At 33.8% G+C, this 17,788-nt stretch overlaps 1 non-coding gene across 1 annotated transcript; it reads left to right on the top strand.

The window, feature by feature from the left end:
- Positions 1 to 2,339: 2,339 nt before the first annotated feature.
- On the top strand, positions 2,340 to 2,411 carry Trnaq-uug. Its single transcript has one exon. It is a non-coding gene; the product is annotated as a tRNA-Gln (tRNA).
- Positions 2,412 to 17,788: the final 15,377 nt, after the last annotated feature.

Below are 17,788 nucleotides of genomic sequence, written 5' to 3'. Positions count from 1 at the left end.
AAACAATGTTATCGAGACGAAATTGTATTCCGACAGTTAAATATTGCTTGGATAAAAACAAAACAACTATTTTACTATAATTAAAACGTCTAACATTATCACATAATGTATTACCTCAATGTTTTCCTCAGCGCCAAGGTTTGAGCGCCCTCCGATCATTTCCCGATCAGCTCATGAATACTAAACACTATCTATTTCCTATTTAATTCAGCGTTAGGTCATGCATATGATAGGCTTATATTGACTTTTTACAAGGATTTATAAGTGTAGCCGACTTAACAAACGAGGTTAACAATTCGGTTGTATGTTTAATATTGTTTTATTTTATTTGATACTTGAATTTGGCATATATTCATCCACATTATTTGATGCGTTAGTGACCTGAAGTGAGATGAGACATGAAATATTATTGTTTTTCTGACTAGAAAATATAAATAAATGCATAATATAAAATTGATTGAATTATTGAAGAAAACCGCATTAAAATCCGTTACTTAGTTTAAAAAATCTAAGCATAGAGATGGCGGGAAGCGCTTATTTTACACTATGTAAATAGGGAACGATTTAAATAATTTACAATGTGTAATGGTTTTGTCATAGAATTTAAATAAATCAAAAATGACTACTTGTTTGGAAGGATGAGTGCTCAAAGGAAATTACATATTCAATTATTTATAGATATATCTACCTATAATTAGAAATGTTTTAATCTCTATAACAAGAGGGCTGAACCCTATACCAAAAAAATAAAATAAATGAATACTAAACTTAAAAAAAAAATTCAAAGGAGTTCAGTTCAAAATCCGAGCCACATCATTTGTTTTGTGATGTTCTTTTAACATTTTAAATTTTGGAACGGCGCCAAAAATACGTTAACCACAATTTGAAAGATCTTTAATGCAAGACCGTTGATTACCACAGATTACCAACATAAATAAACTAAAATTTCGTTTTACAGTTATAAGGCAAAGAAAACTTAATAAAAATTCCTGCCAAGTTTTATGAATTCATTTAAATTCAGCATCACTATTGCCATTATATAAATTATTGAAAACGCTTGAACATTTATTATAGTAACATTAAATAACATAACAGGTCGAGATCATCTCATACATAGTCATTATATCTAGTTTGTAATAAAAATAGATTTATTGCAGCACAATGCAGGAAATAGCGGCTATTATTATGCAAGCCGGTACCAATACGAGGGCAGCCTCCATCGCGGTCGCTCGTATTTTCCTCTTAATTGTAAATTGCTATGATGTCTCTATTGGGAAGTTTGTATTACCTTCGGCTCTCTTATAGCATAGAGTACGGAAAAAGGTAACATGTGCTGTTTCATTAATTATTATACCTATCAATGATTTTTAATGCAGTTCACATAGGCGGTCGGGATAATATTCTACCTTACCCATTCATTACATCGCCAATGTGCCACCATCCCTGGGAATTAAGACATGACTTTGTATGTAATTATTAAAAAAGAGTAACTACTGAGTTTCTTGCCGGTTCTTCTCGGTAGAATCTACTTTCCGAACTGGCGGTAGCTTCACTTAATTGTAAAATGACGATTCAAAAGTTCTCGTAAAAGCCTACTTGAATAGAGTTTATTTTCATTTTGATTTTGTACCGGAACACAACAATATATGGCTGTTTGACGGTTAAATACCTAATTAGTGGGTACCCAGACGGGCTCGCACAAAGCTGTAACAGGTATTGAATAAAAATAATAACATTTCGCATACGACATAGAAGTATATGTATATTTGTAAATTTAGTCGGTTGCACTACAGCTTAATACTTATCATAACTTCGGTAAATATGTATTTACCGAAGTTGTAAGTAGATTGTTTGTGACTTTGAATTTATTTCACATTCAAAAGTCATTTTATGAATCAAGTAATTCATTAATGATAAGAAAGCGCGGACTTAGTGCTTATTGATTCTAGGCATATGAAATGGGATATACAAAAAAAGTTAATTTGTTTTCCCTGATATACACTAGGTATAATTAAAATAGTGAAAAAGAGTAACTATATATATTTTTTTATATATTTGTATAATCTACTTTCGGAACGGGTGATTCATATAAATGATACTGCCGATTTAAAAAGAATATTTTGTTTTCCTGATTATGATTATACAAGTAGTTATATTAGTAAACTTCTGATAGCCAGTATTATACTACACTACTGTAAGAAATAAATTATTAATTCAGTCCAAATAAACACTGACATATTTTTACAGCTGCTGTCAGTTAATCCAGATTATACAAACACACTGAATACTATGAAATACAATAAAAAAAGTAGACGAGTTATATTACAATCAGTCAACGAGGTTCCATGGTGTAATGGTTAGCACTCTGGACTTTGAATCCAGCGATCCGAGTTCAAATCTCGGTGGAACCTGATTTTTGTTTCTTATATTTGAATATATTTCCATATATATTTCCAGAACAAATAATATAGACAATAACGGAATATTTATCAATAAAATACAATTTTTAAAATAAGAATTATAAAATGTGTCAGTTTCGATATTTAATATAATATTGATTTGAAGTATTGATATCAAATAGACGAAACAATGCTGTAATATATTAATCTCATCCCAAGCATTATTGAGGAGTACCTAAAAAGAAACCGAGCAACTCGGAACACAGCACAGGCATCTTGGATGCATTATATCGCAACAATCCAGCGTCTAATCTGTGCCAAAAGTGACATTAATATATATATATATATATATATATTTTTAATATAGATGGCAAACGAGCAGGAGGCTCACCTGATGGAAAGTGACTACCACCGCCCATTGACATCTGCAACACCAGGGGGCTTGCAGGTGCGTTGCCGGCCTTTAGGAAAGGGATATCTGAACTGAACTCCAAAAAGTTTGTAATAAATAATTGCTAAATTATTTCCTACAAATAATGACAAAAGTCCTAACAGTAGTAAATAATCACAGTTCAATTTAGTTGAGTTGGAGAAATTATGGCGGAAAAGCAGTTCCTTAAAACAATGTAAAAACAAAAATATGCTTCAATGAAATAGGCTCTTGGTTTTATGAATTTTTGATCCTACCAAATTAACGTGTAATTTTATATTAAATGAAGTATTGATTATGCTTCATTTAATATAAATAAGTATTGTTGTGTTCCGGTTTGAAGTGTGAGTGAGCCAGTGTAACTACAGGCATAAGGCATCTTAGTTCCCAAGGTTGGTGGCACATTGACGATGTAAGGAATAGTTAATATATCTTACAGCTTCATTGTCTATGGGTGATGGTGACCACTTACCATAAGGTAGCCCATATGCTCGTCCGCCAACCTATACCAAAGAAAAAAAATCATATAGAATAATATGCCGTATTCTTTGAAATATTTGGGATATGCCAAAAGTTTTAAACGTCCGAGAATATTTAAGGTCATCTACACTAAACAGTGGAAGAGCTTAGAGGACGGATATAATTAGCATGAAAATAATATAACATTAAGGAACTGATAAGACTTATCTAATATATAATGTTATTGACATTTGACACGCTATATATGTTAAATGGCAAGGGTTCCTAGTAAAACTGGTATTGCATAAACGCAACGTCAGTTATTTTGACGATCTTTACTTAGTTGAAGGTTCGATAAAGATAACTAACTTTTTTACACATATGCACATAGTATACAATTATTCTGCTTCAAAAACAGCCTGTAAATTTCCCACTGCTCAACTAAGGCCTCTACTCTCTTTGAGGATAAGGTGTGGAACATATTCCACCACACTGCTCCATTACGGGTTAGTGAATTTACATGTGTCAGAATTTCGTTAAAATGAGACACATGCATGATTTATAAACACAAATTAAGTTGATAAAATTTCAGTAGTGCTTGCCTGGGCTTGAACCCGCTATCACCGGCAATCACTGGTCCGTCTCGGCACAAATAACGTAAAAAAAAATAAGTAAAATGTATTTAGTTAAGTATCAATAAAATGTAGCGATAGCAAATTATAAGCGAAACAATATTTTAATTATAAGCAATAAATGAGCAATATCATCAAATAAAAAAAAGAATTTGCTATGAAGGTATTTTTTTCCACAAATAATCAAATCTTTATATCGATATTTTAATAAGTAAATTAAAAATATTTAATAGTACAATCGTGATAAAAACTTCTTCAATCCCTTATAAATCAAATACAACGAAAAATATAGTAATAAATGCTATATACTTAATATTACCTAGCACTATATTCGAAAACGGTAAGTCAGCTATAAATGTTAAACATCTTAAAATTAAAACGACAGTTAACTTAACTTTGTTTATAAATATAAACTGATTAAGCTAAAAACATATCGACAATACAGCAATTATATTTATCAGAGAACATATAGATAAGCTAGCACACATATATAAAACAAGTCGTATTATTATTGAACTGCTTAAGAAACCAGTAATAAATATGTAACCGACTGTACAAAGATGGCTGACATATAGGAGCAATGTATTAACAAAGCATTTACCAAACATTGTAATCCAACACGTATAACCAAGTTACGCAATTACAATATTGTATGTTCTAAATAGATACACAAGCGACACGCGCGAGTCCACGTGGAAATGCACGTTGCACAAAGCGTGCGCAAGCGCAGATAAACTAGCGCGCTGAAAATTACATGTTTCAATCGTTGTTCATTAGACACGATGTGCAATTTTAAGACATTGAAGTATCAATTAGGAGATCGTCATTTTTTGTAGTGACCTTTTACAATTTCAATAACACTAACATGACTGTATTTTTAAACGGTGAAAAAGGGTAACTGATTTTTAGTACATTCCGAAACGGAAGTAGCTTCACTTAATATAAAAAAGTGCTTGTAAAAGCCTACTTTAATAGAGTATATTTTGATTTTGTTAACTGCTACTAGAAAATATTTGTAGCTTATGTGAAATATCTATTGGTATTTTTTGAAAAGGACCAATTCGACGAAGGTATGCTGTGATGGCAAACGTCTTGATTATATCTTACGATGTTTGGCAATTGTGTATAAATTAAGAGACTGCTTGTATCCTATTCAATGTATCATTTGGATTTTAAGCCAGAAGAGATTTTTGTCATAAGCACTGCTGCCTTATTCTTGAGCAGTATGGTATATCCACACTTCTACCTTCAAGTACACTTCTTTCTTAATTTCCCTTTTCTCATTTTACTACAATACTAAACACAAATAATTTCTTTAAAGCTCTTGATTTTTTTTAATAGTAGGCTATCAGAAGTAGTTGTTCTTTAAATAACGAAATTTCCACCTAAACTCTTGTACCAAATATTCTGTAAGAAGGCAACATGTTTCTCTTTAAAATAAGTGTGTTGGAAACTTCCCTAATCGGCAGCACTAATAACATGGCACTCTGCCCAAATTGGTTTACATCAGTTCAAAATCATATCCGTTCTCTATTATCAATGTTGATTCCAATGAATCTTGGCCAATGTTCCAATAGTCATTGGCCATACGAAATTGTTACCACACAAAGGAAACATTTGTAAATGAAATAAGAAATATATTTAGTTGACAACTACCATAAAAAAGACGCAAAAAAGACTACGAAAATATGAAACGTGACCAAAGATATTTGATCAAACATTTGAACCAATAGAATATCAAATTAAACGTAACAAAATTGGCAGGAAAAGTGAAAATAGCTTATCCCAAACATTGTAAATTGAAACGTGTATAAATCGAATAAAGGCCACGTGAACTTAAATATTCCGAAATGGTTAGTTGCGTAACATAACCAACAATGTATGCATTCTTTTTTTGTTGCACGTTGCACAAGTATATTGTTACTACAATCCTATTTGGAAATTAATAATTTTGGAATTTCACTATAAATAAGCAGCAGGATAGGGTATAATATATAGGATAGGAGCTGTTCAAATTCTACCTCAATATAATTAAACCTAATCTAGGTTAGAATTTTAACACGGATAATTTTAATTAGACAATTGTGAAAATAGCTGAAATAAATCTTTAAATTTGATTGTTTATCAATTTGGAAACTCGATCGGAAATTGTTCGTGAAATTGCAATATCCAGGATTTTCGCTTACATCAAGGAATTTTAGCAGCAAGGAATTAGTACTTACATCAAGGAATTTTAGGCTATTACTGAAATACTCATGTTGATCTCTATCTTAATGTATGACAATTTAATTTGATAGTGTAGACAAATATTCAAATTATTAAATCATCTAAAGACATACACATATATTGGGTTTTATTTATTTAATAAGAGAATCAAGATGGCCCAGTGGTTAGAACGCGTGCGTCTTAACCGATGATTGCGGGTTCAAACCCAGGCAGGCACCGCTGATTCATATACTTCATTCGTCTTTATAATTAATCTCGTGTTCAGCGGTAAAGGAAAACATCGTGAGGTTTTTGGAAGCAACAGAATTTCTATGAAATTTGTTACATGCAGGTTGCATGTAACAAATTTCATAGAAATTCTGCCACGTGTGTAATCCACCAACCCGCATTGGAACAGCGTGGTGGAATATGTTCCAAACCTTCTCCTCAAACGGAAAGGAGGCCTTTAGCCCAGCAGTGGGAATTTACAGGCTGTTGTTGTTGTTGTTATTTAATAAATAAAAAGAATAATTATTACAAATTCATATGCAAAATAAAATAAGCTACAGAATCAAAACATACAAATCATTGTCGCGTGGCACGGTGACAAGAATGTAAGTAGCATTTCCCCGTTGAATCACATATCCGATTCTAAAGGCTAAGAATCAACCTGTTAGTAGTAATGCGAATATATTTTTTATTATTACATAAATATTTTAATATCAACGGGAAAATGTTGCTAGTATTCTTCATTTCCAAACGATCATTATTCGTGCTGTAACTGTTCTTACTTTTTATTTGTTATGTTTATTTATTTATTTACAAAAACCAAACTTATATCTAACATTACAATAACCCAATGCGTTAGTTGACTACGAAAACATTATTAATAATTCCTAAATTTACATTTAATTTAACATAAAAATCCAACGAATCATTAAAAAATAGTATTAATAATTAAATGTCCAAATAAAAATATAGTTAAAAATTGAAAATACACAAAGTAAAACTTAGAATACAATGGCAAAAAATATTTATATTACACTTAAAAGAAATAAAAAATAATAATAATAATTGCAATGTTAGATTAAGTTAATAATTCTTACATAAATAAACGGTCACTGTACATACAACATTAAGTATTACATATAAATAATTATTTGTATTTATATAAGATTAGCTTACCCTGATCATGTATTTATGTCACTCTCATATTGGGTAGTCTGGAAGAGATGGCATATTAACCGCAAGGCCATATATGTAGATGATTATATACATATATTAACATAAGAATTAACAACATTAAATGCTTAAATATATATATACAAATATGAACTAAAACTAGTTACTGTATAAATCTTGACCGCGTGGAATGGTGGCAAGAATGCTAGCAGCATTTCCCCGTTGAATCGCAATTCCGATCCTCTGGGCAAAAAACGAACCAGCCCTCCTGTCACCAGTGGAGGCAATGATTATAATATGTAGATTAATATCATATCAAGCACTTATTTATTTATTTTACCAATATATTATTATTATAAATGTGAAAGTAACTCTGTTTGTCTGTCACTCTTACACGACCAAAACGCTTAAGCGAATTTGATGAAATTTGGTATGAAACAAATATAAACTCCACGAAAGGACATAGGCGACTTCTTTGCCTAACACATGACAACCGCGGGCGTCTAATAGTTGTAGTATAAACAAAGTGTATTAAAAGTAAAGTAAAGTAACAGCCTGTAAATTTCCCACTGCTGGGATAAGGCCTCCTCTTCCATTAAGGAGGGCTTGGAACATATTCTAGCACGCTGTTCCAATGGGTGTTGGTGGAATGCACATGTGGCAGAATTTCGATGAAATTAGACACATGCAGGTTTTCTCACGATGTTTTCCTTGAGATGAATTAAAACACAAATTAAGCACATATATGTAGTGGTGCTTGCCTGGGCTTGAACCCGCAATCATCGGTTAAGATGCACGCGTTCTAACCACTGGGCCATCTCAGCTCAGCAAAGTGTATTAATAATAATAAAGGAGTAGTTTGTTTATTTGATCCAGCTTATCAGAAACTATGAGACCGATTTAATAAGATCTTTTTGCGTAAGATAACCCATTTAATGAATGGCTATAAATTTATATAACATCGTTAAACGCGGGTTAAACTGCAAAGTTTGTTATATAATTATTAATCTTGGACACATCTTCCGGAAAATACTCGTTACTATCCGGTTATAGAAATAAATTGAGTATATATAATTATATATAACCGTGTAATGATATATGAGCCGGGATGGCCCAGTGGTTACACGTGCATCTTAACTGATGATCGCGGGTTCAAACCCAGGCAAGCACCACTGAATATTCATGTGCTTTTGGTGTTTATAATTCAAGGAAAACATCGTGAGGTAACCTGCATGTGTCTTGTTTCACAGAAATTCTGCCACATGTGTATTTCACCAACCCGCATTGGAACAGCGTGGTGGAATATGTTCCAAACTTTCTCCGCTCTCGCTGCTGTGTTGTTGTATATATGTATCACTCCGTATAATGTATTATAGTGGTGGAATGCGCTCTTTACCTTCTAGTCAAACTAGAGATGAGACTTTACTAAATCATTATCACCCTTTTTTTTCTCGCTGGAAAAACGCTTTACGCGTTTCCCCCACGTGATTTAAAATGGGGGGGAGTGTGGGACTCCCCGGAGCCCTGAACGCCGAGTGCGCGCAAGCACACCGGGTTTACCCACTAAAAAACCAGCCGTCCGCCGAAAGACGAAGAGGGGTACCCTCAACGCCACGGGATCGCTTACGCATGCTACCGTGAAAATCATAATCACCCTCCTCTTAGACCTAATTTTTGTGTTATCTTAAAATTCTTACTCTTTAGATACTTAAAATGATTGAAATATGTTTTGGGTTTTTTAGAATATTAGCGACTAATAAGTCAGTGATTCGAATGTAAACACGCCCTCTAAACCCTAATGTTGCAAATAACCTTTTTATCATTCCACAAAGTTTGGCAAGAGTTTTGTTTATATACTATTCTAGAAATAAACGAATGTATTATAGTATCTCCCACACAAAACACAGTGACTATTTTTGTCTTCGATCAGTTTCGAAATGAATTGTATACATTATTGTTTATGATGCAATGTTTTGAAATTCAGTAGCTATTGGGTGAATTTCTTTCAAAATTAATATATCACTAACTATCCCACTGCAGGCTTAAATCTTTCCGCCTTATCTTATTCCAAACCGAGTTATTAGCTATAAGACAAGATTACAGCCAAATTATTTAATTCAATCAAGATCCATATATTATAAATACTGGACTATCTGAATTAAATAACAGACATTCAAAACAATTATTCCGATTTAGATAAAGCACAGGAAAAGAAAAAAGAAATCAAAATATAAATAATGACGGTGACGTCATGATTGATTCCAGGGAACGACCATAGTCATGAGACACTAGCCAACTGTGCAACATATGAGGCACAATGGTATGCAACACATATTCATTCTCATAAATAGATGAGTAGGTGTCCTATACGACTGACAAGAGTTCAGGCGCTTAACTTGTTTTCCAAAGCACGCACAAGTACCCTCTTCCACCTTTCAAACTCAATACCTTCAAACCCAATAACTTTTTATCGTTATTGGATTTGAACCCAGAACCCCAAGGAATGCACTCTTATTTCTAGCCACTTAGCCAACAAATATAAATATGCAATTATCATCATAGAGATAAAACATATACAAATAGTACGTTATATACAAAACAAGGAACAAATCCAACTCATACTCAGAGATAATTATCGTCACAAACAGACGCTACGCCGTTTGTTGTTATATAACGATTTATATTATTTATTATCGATAGAGAATAACATTTGCCAACATTAAACATAGCACACGTTGACATAAATACAGATAACATAATGTTACTAAGAAATTGCATTGTTTATTACGATAATAGTTCGAAATATTGTTTCCTGGTGACAATTAAGTTCCAAAGAAATAAATCAACTAAAACCTCCTTTTGAAAATTAAGAAGAAAATATTAGAATTTATTTCTAGCCAGTATCAAATATTTTAAGATTAATATTAGTTAAATTATTATTGGTTCTTCTCGATAGATTTGTTCCGTTTTAAAATCACGATTCTTTAGAAAAGACTTGTAATAATTTTGATTAATTTATACAGTATTCATTTCATATGTGACTCCAAGAATTATTAATAATTGAATTTTATTGTGACGTTACAATAAAAATAAATACCATCTATTATTTATTTACTTGGTAGTAAACCTTGGCTGGATAGCTTTGTGCAATACCAACTGGGTGGTGAACGGTCACCACATATTGTTCCAGCTTGAAAGGTGAATGAACCCGTTTAAATATAGGCCCAAACGATTTAGTATTTTTGCTTCTAAAGTTAAGGGCTGGTTAATATTACACACCGTGCCAATATATATAGGCAAAAGTGATCACTTGGCAGTCTGCAGAACCTATTATATAATATATAAATAAAATTATATTTAAAACGTAATTTCCTCCAAGGTGTTTAAATAAATTATCAACTTACAACGTACAATGTAACAAATGTTCCATTTCAGTAAACATTCGTGTAATGTTTTATTGTTGTACGTATTACATAACATTTTGTAAAATACACCACATCATCTATTTGCATCGAATAGTACACAAATAATGCCCGGAACTGGAGGTACCTATATGCTCTAGGATAATCTATTGGTTATTTAAGTCGAACTACTGGATTTGAAATTTATAGGGAATTGTTATTTTGTAAAGTGTCATGCATATATGAGCCTTAACTGAAGATTGCGAGTTCGATCCCGGCCACGATTTTTTGTAATATACATATATTAGAATTGGAGTGTCTGTTTGTAATAATAAAATAGCTCTTATACCAAGTAAGTAATACCAAAACAAAAGTTTTACGATTTTGACGGGACATTCACTGGTAGATAACTGATATAATTAGGAGTAAGTTAAGCTACAATATTTTTTTCTTTTTTGTTAAATTCGAATGCGTACAAGGTCGCAGCCCAGCATTTATAATAAATTTGATGATATCAGTAATGAGAAAATTTCTAGAAGAAACCAAGAGCATTCTGCATTCGTAAACTACTGGAGTCGCCTGGTGGAATGAGCTGCAACCCTTGTCCCCAAAAAAACAGGTCTCAGACTACATACACACTTGTAGGTCATAAACACATTATTACTTTACATTTGTTACGTGGAGTCACATATAAAGAAATTCCAAAACTAGATAAAATCTTATCAACCAATAGAGCTAGAGTATTAACAACTTTTGATTTGTTTACAACAACATTTTAATTAATTTAAGCTAACTTGTTTCTTAAGTCGTTATGAATAAACATTCCGAACAATATTTAAAAAAAAAAACGAGTTTGTTTTGCAATCGCTAAATATACACATATACGTAATATCATTGACGTAGCACGAGATCTTCGAAACTATAGCTGCGATTTACTTGGAAATTTATCATAGACTAGCGGTCTCTCGCAACTTCGCTTGGAAGGTGAATATATTTATAAAATCACTTAAAATTTGTGAAAAATTAACATTGATGTGTATTTCACCCCTAAGGGGTAGAATATCCAGAAACGCTTAAATACGTCATCAATATCCCAAAAATAGTAATAAGAGTCATATCTAAATTAAAAAAGACGTATTTCCATAAAAACTTTCTTTTCCACCCATAGGGGTAGAATTTCCAAAATTCCTTCTTTAGTGGGAGTCTACACAATAAAACGGTCCTAATCATCAAAATTTTATGGCTCTAGCGATGATGAATCAGTCAGTTAAGCCACATTATGACGACCTCTGTGGTCGAGTAGTATGTACACCGGTTTTCAAGGCATACCAATCCGAGGTCCCGGGTTGGATTCCCGGCCAAATCGATGTAGAAAGAGTTCATTACTTTTCTATGTTGCCTCGGGTCTGGGTGTTTATGGTAGCGTCGTTACTTCTGATTTTCCATAGCACAAGTGCTTTAGCCAAAAAAAAAAGATCCCAATGAAAGTAACATTGGGATCAGAGTCATGTATGCGATATTGTCCAATATGTAATGTGTTGTGATTTTATATGTATAAATACATGACGTAAACGTTCTCTAAAGAAGAAATTTGGGAAGTTTCAACAAAAAGGTAGAAAATGACACTCCCATTTAGCGTTGTATGAAACCCGTTCGAAGTCAGGACAAAGTTATATAATCTTCAATGTCAAGCAAGGCGTCAGGCTCGTTGTGCACGTGTTCGCATCACGTTTAATATTAGTTTATTATTACATAATCTTCGTGTTTAATAACCTTGACTTTGTTATTCACGAATTACGTAGGGCTGCCGTTGAGGATGCAGAATGAAACCGAACGAATTTAACTTATACGTTTATTTAAATAATTTAATTTAACAATTAATTATTTCTAATTTATAATATACGTGACAGTCTGTTCGATGTTAGAACAAAAAGTGAAGTTCTGTAGTCTGAATTACATATTTATATACGAAATCGGTAAATCACTGAATGGTCCCCACGGTATGGTGATTCTTGGTAGCGCTCGATGTTCGGGAGGTCTTGCGAAACAAAGCAGCGACGCTGGCAACAGGTGGTAGCTTCAAGGAATGCATGGTGTGATTATTTCTCACGGTATGGTAATTCTTGGTAGCGCTCGATGTTCGGGAGGTCTTGCGATTATTTCTTAACAACTCCCTCCGCAGGATCAGCAGCTATTTGGAGACTTTTGTCGAAAATAGTGCTGATAGAGACATAGGATCTCTGGGGCTGTCCTGGACTTCTTGTGTTCTGGTTGCCTCATTGTCCTTCTGGTTGGTATTTCTTAAATGCATACATTTGCGACGAATGAGGACGATGCTAATAGTGAGTACTGATGCACCGATGAGTAGGTAGACAGGTATAGTCGTGTGATAGAGCGTGTCTAAGTTCGACAATTCCAAAGTCACTGGTTCTTGAGAGGCAATCCTGGTATTGGTTGAATGTAAGTGAGTCAAATCTATACTGTTCAATTTCAAGATGTTCTTCGCTGTCGCTTTGTATGGATCTTCATTACTATATTCTATATTCAACATTTTCAAAACTTGTCCTTTTACTTGATCATGGTGGTTAGTGATGGTGAAGATGGACGTTTGTAGAGCACACCCTTTAGGTATTTCAGCTAGATAGCTTCCGAGAAGGTTTTTGTATTGATCTTGAGAACAGGTTAAATGAACTTTCGTTAAGTTGGGAAAGCTCAGAACATAGTGACGATCATCCAATTGTTCCATGGCTTGAGAAGATAAGATTACTGGAGTAACCCGACAGGTTTCATGGATATGTTGCTGGAGTATAAGATGTTGAATGCAGCTCGTTTGCTCTCCATAGTGTCGGTTTAAGTTGTCCTCGCAAAGATGACCGTGACTGTACTTCGGACATTCTGTCTCTATATACAGTAGATCTTTCTCGTTAATTGCTACGTATGGATAGGTAGGGATTATAATTTTATCATTACTATTAGGGGCTAAGGACAATTTGTAAAGGATGTAGTTATTGGGATTCATGATTGGAAACTTAATTACCAAGATTATATCATTATCTTTATAATAATATCCTAATCTTAATAGATCTAAATATTCCCTAAAATTAATATCTAGCACTACATTTGAATTGTATAAACCTTTTAGTTTATTTAACATAACTATATAAGTGTCGTAATCGAGAACGGAATAATGGATGCTTTTAGCTCTTATGAATGCCAATAGATTCTGTAGTTTTGACAACTCTTGTGACAAATTGTCTATGTCATCACCTAGTATTGTAAGTAGCTGGGCTAAATGAAAATACTTAATTGCATCTTCTTCTTTCCTAACATCATTATCTAAGATGATTTTAATAATGTTCTCTATTTTCCTCTGGTTTTCTACTATCCTATCTGTAACATTTGAACTCTGAGATGCCCACTGCTTGCTTAAACTTATTTGATGATTTATTTCAATGGCTAAGTTATTTTCGTTCTTTTGTAGAATAGCAATGGCATTTTCGTTCTTTAGTGCGTCCGTATAATCTAAATTTCCGGAGATTAGGTACCCGTTTCAGGCGCGACTTGGGTACGGGTCCTCTCTTTCTCTTTGTATAAATATGTATAGGTAAATCTGTTACAACCGTATCGTTCGTATAGCGGGCAGCTAATTTCTGTCTATTAGCTAGGGGATTTCTGACATAGATTCGTTGATCAGGTGCATATGTTTTATTTTTTATGCCATTTCTATTAATGTTCTCGGTTATTTCAGTACGACGCTGAAGGGCGGTTTCATTAATGATTTCGTATACCTTTAACATTCGCTTACGGTGATCTAGTATATATTCCTGCAATAGGTGCTCTGTTAAATAAGGATCGTAATAATCGGCATATTCATCGTATATAGAATTGTCAATGAAACTATTGTAATTTACTTCTTTAGATTTAAAGTAGTTCGTAGGGGGTGGGTTCCCGGATTTTGAACCTTGCGATAAAATAGCTAAATCGTTATATAGAGCGGTCTCATCTCGTTGGTCCGCGAAGTTGTTCACTAAAGCAGTTCGAATGCCTTGCCAGTCGGATGGAATCCCATTAGAATTAATTAAGCGAGCAGCAGAGCCTGTTACTTTGTTAAGAATTCCGTTGAGAAGAGCACACCTACTTAATTCACTACTACTATCACTACAAAACTGTCCTACCAATTGATCACATAATTTTAAAAATCTAGTAAGTACATTTGGGTTCCCGTCGAACTCGGGTACCAACCTTAAGGCTTTATAAATGGTGTCTAACTCAGACATTTCCGTTTGTTCTTCTATACTACTTAAACTAATATCTCTTCTATTATCTACGAAAGTTTGCCTACTACTAATAACTATCCTAGGTTCCTTCGATTTTCTTAAATGAAAAATCTTGGCAAATTTTATTAACACACAGGTTAGTTAGGCTAGGATTGAGCAATCACTAAAAAGAATCTAGTGTACTCACATGAACATGTTTCGGTCTCTCTGCGTTATCGATGTCTGGATACCTCTCGTGCAGCACTACTCGTAGATTCGGATGCTACGGATGCAGCAGCTAGACAAGCTACGGCGGGGCTTCACGCGATTACGGAAATCTTCTACGCGAAACGTTCCGCGAGCATCCTACCGACTGCGCCAATTACGTAGGGCTGCCGTTGAGGATGCAGAATGAAACCGAACGAATTTAACTTATACGTTTATTTAAATAATTTAATTTAACAATTAATTATTTCTAATTTATAATATACGTGACAGTCTGTTCGATGTTAGAACAAAAAGTGAAGTTCTGTAGTCTGAATTACATATTTATATACGAAATCGGTAAATCACTGAATGGTCCCCACGGTATGGTGATTCTTGGTAGCGCTCGATGTTCGGGAGGTCTTGCGAAACAAAGCAGCGACGCTGGCAACAGGTGGTAGCTTCAAGGAATGCATGGTGTGATTATTTCTCACGGTATGGTAATTCTTGGTAGCGCTCGATGTTCGGGAGGTCTTGCGATTATTTCTTAACACACGTAACGTTTCAAGTAAACGACGATTGTTTGTTGCAAAAGTTATTATTGTCCCACTGTTGGACAATGTTTCCATTATAAGGAGGAATACTTTGCAACTTAACTCTGTAATAGGACTGTATCCAAGCCTGGTTGATTTTTGCCAACCTTTGCCAATATTTCTTTATTATTATTAACGCGAATGTAGGAATAAAAAAGGATGTTTGGAGTTCAATCACAAGTCGCGTATAATGGATTAGGTATTAGCGTAATCTATTACTCCTGCATATCAATGACTTGCTGCAAATCAGCAATAGTCACTGGTATGCAGATGGCACCGTAGACACCTTATACACCGTCCGAATATTTATTGGAAAAAACTGGAACAAACTTGTGTCCAAAAAACAAACCAGATCGGCTGAACAGATCTCAATAAAGTTCAACATAGAGATAATCTAGTCTGTAATCTGTAAAGAGAGTTTTCACTCGTCTTTCAAACCGGAACTTAACAATACTATGGGTTACTGTTTTGTCTTACTTGGTGCAAGAAAAGGTGAACTTCCACCAAGCCCTTCCGCCCACTCATCAGATATTCTTCTGCCAAACTGCAGTATTGCTGTGTTCTGGTTTGAAGAGTGATTAAGTCAGTGTAACTATAGGCCCAAGGTAGCATCTTAGTTTCCAAGGATAGTGGTACATTGGCGTTGTGATTTATGATTGATTGTTGTCACAGTGCCCTTGTCTATTAGTGGTGGCGCATTGGCGATGTAAGGAAGGGTTAATATTTCTTACAGTGCCATTATCGGTGGTGACCTCTTACCATCAGGTGCTCCAAAGGCCTGTCCATCTACCTATATCATAACAAATCCAAAGCTAAGTCGCAAAAACCGATCAGTATTAAATCTCACGACGTGATAACGCTACACACGTGTAATTCAACAATAAACAGAAGCCAAAACTAATCCAGTTTATAGTTCGATGCGATTTTGTAACTTCAAGGTTACGTGTGTGTATATAGTTCTGCTGGAAACGTGCTGCTTCAATAGCACCCATTAAAACACAATAAAATATAAAATTTGTATAAAGGGGGGGGGGGGGGGTGGCTCTATTTGGCATATAATTTGACATTTGCATCGAATTTATAATTGTCTTTAAAAGAGGGACACATTATCACTGCATCTATGGTATGTATGATATTTTATGTAAATCGAATTAATAACTTTTTATATTGTAACTTAAATATTGACTGATTCAATTTACAAAAAAACAACAATGGCCAAGACGTTAAAAAAAAACAAACAAAAATCAAGGAAACTACGAAATAAACTATATATATTACAATTCATATGAATAGGTTATCCTGTCGCTGTATTATGTGACTACTGCTCATTTTCAGATAAAGCCATCAATATAAGTTTATTATTACGATTAATATTGTTGGATTTCAGTCAAAACACACCATCAACCAGCCAATTACGCAGCACATATTGTAGACGAGTGTGAGTGCAAACACAGGTGCATATCCATTCATTCAAATTTTATAATGCAATGAAACGGTAAATACTAAAAAGTCCAACAGGAATGGAAAAAATCCAAGCACTCGACCAACTGATTTACGTACTTCCACAGGCACAAGAAACACACTTCCAAATCCTGGGGTCTGGATTCTCTCTGAAATTTTCGACAGAAAAATCCAATACTGAAACAGAAAGTATTGTACTTTTGTATAGCTATTTAGTCAGTTTATTATTAGAGTAATTAGTCAGTATGATAACGATTTCAAGATTAGATATTGCATATCTTCTATCTAGCTGGATCACAGAACTAGGATAATGGAACAAGATCTTGAGACAAGCAACATCCAACAGAAAGACTTTTCGCTGAACGGTTATGAAAATTCAAATATGGAATTCCATTTTCAAAACACTACCGAGAGTAAAATTAACTAAACAATTAAAATAATAAAACAGTGTATTATAACGAAATAAAAAACAAGTTACGACACGTAGAACGTGACAATTAAAGTAAGTAAGCAAGTAAGTACCCTCCGACCTAATTATATGTTGAGATAACACACGTATGTTACAC

This window comes from Vanessa cardui, chromosome 25 (genome assembly GCF_905220365.1).
Source record: "Vanessa cardui chromosome 25, ilVanCard2.1, whole genome shotgun sequence".
In the NCBI taxonomy this organism is placed as follows: Eukaryota; Metazoa; Arthropoda; class Insecta; order Lepidoptera; family Nymphalidae; genus Vanessa; species Vanessa cardui.
Note: the sequence above shows the minus strand (reverse complement) of the source record. Positions and strands in the feature narration are given on the sequence as shown.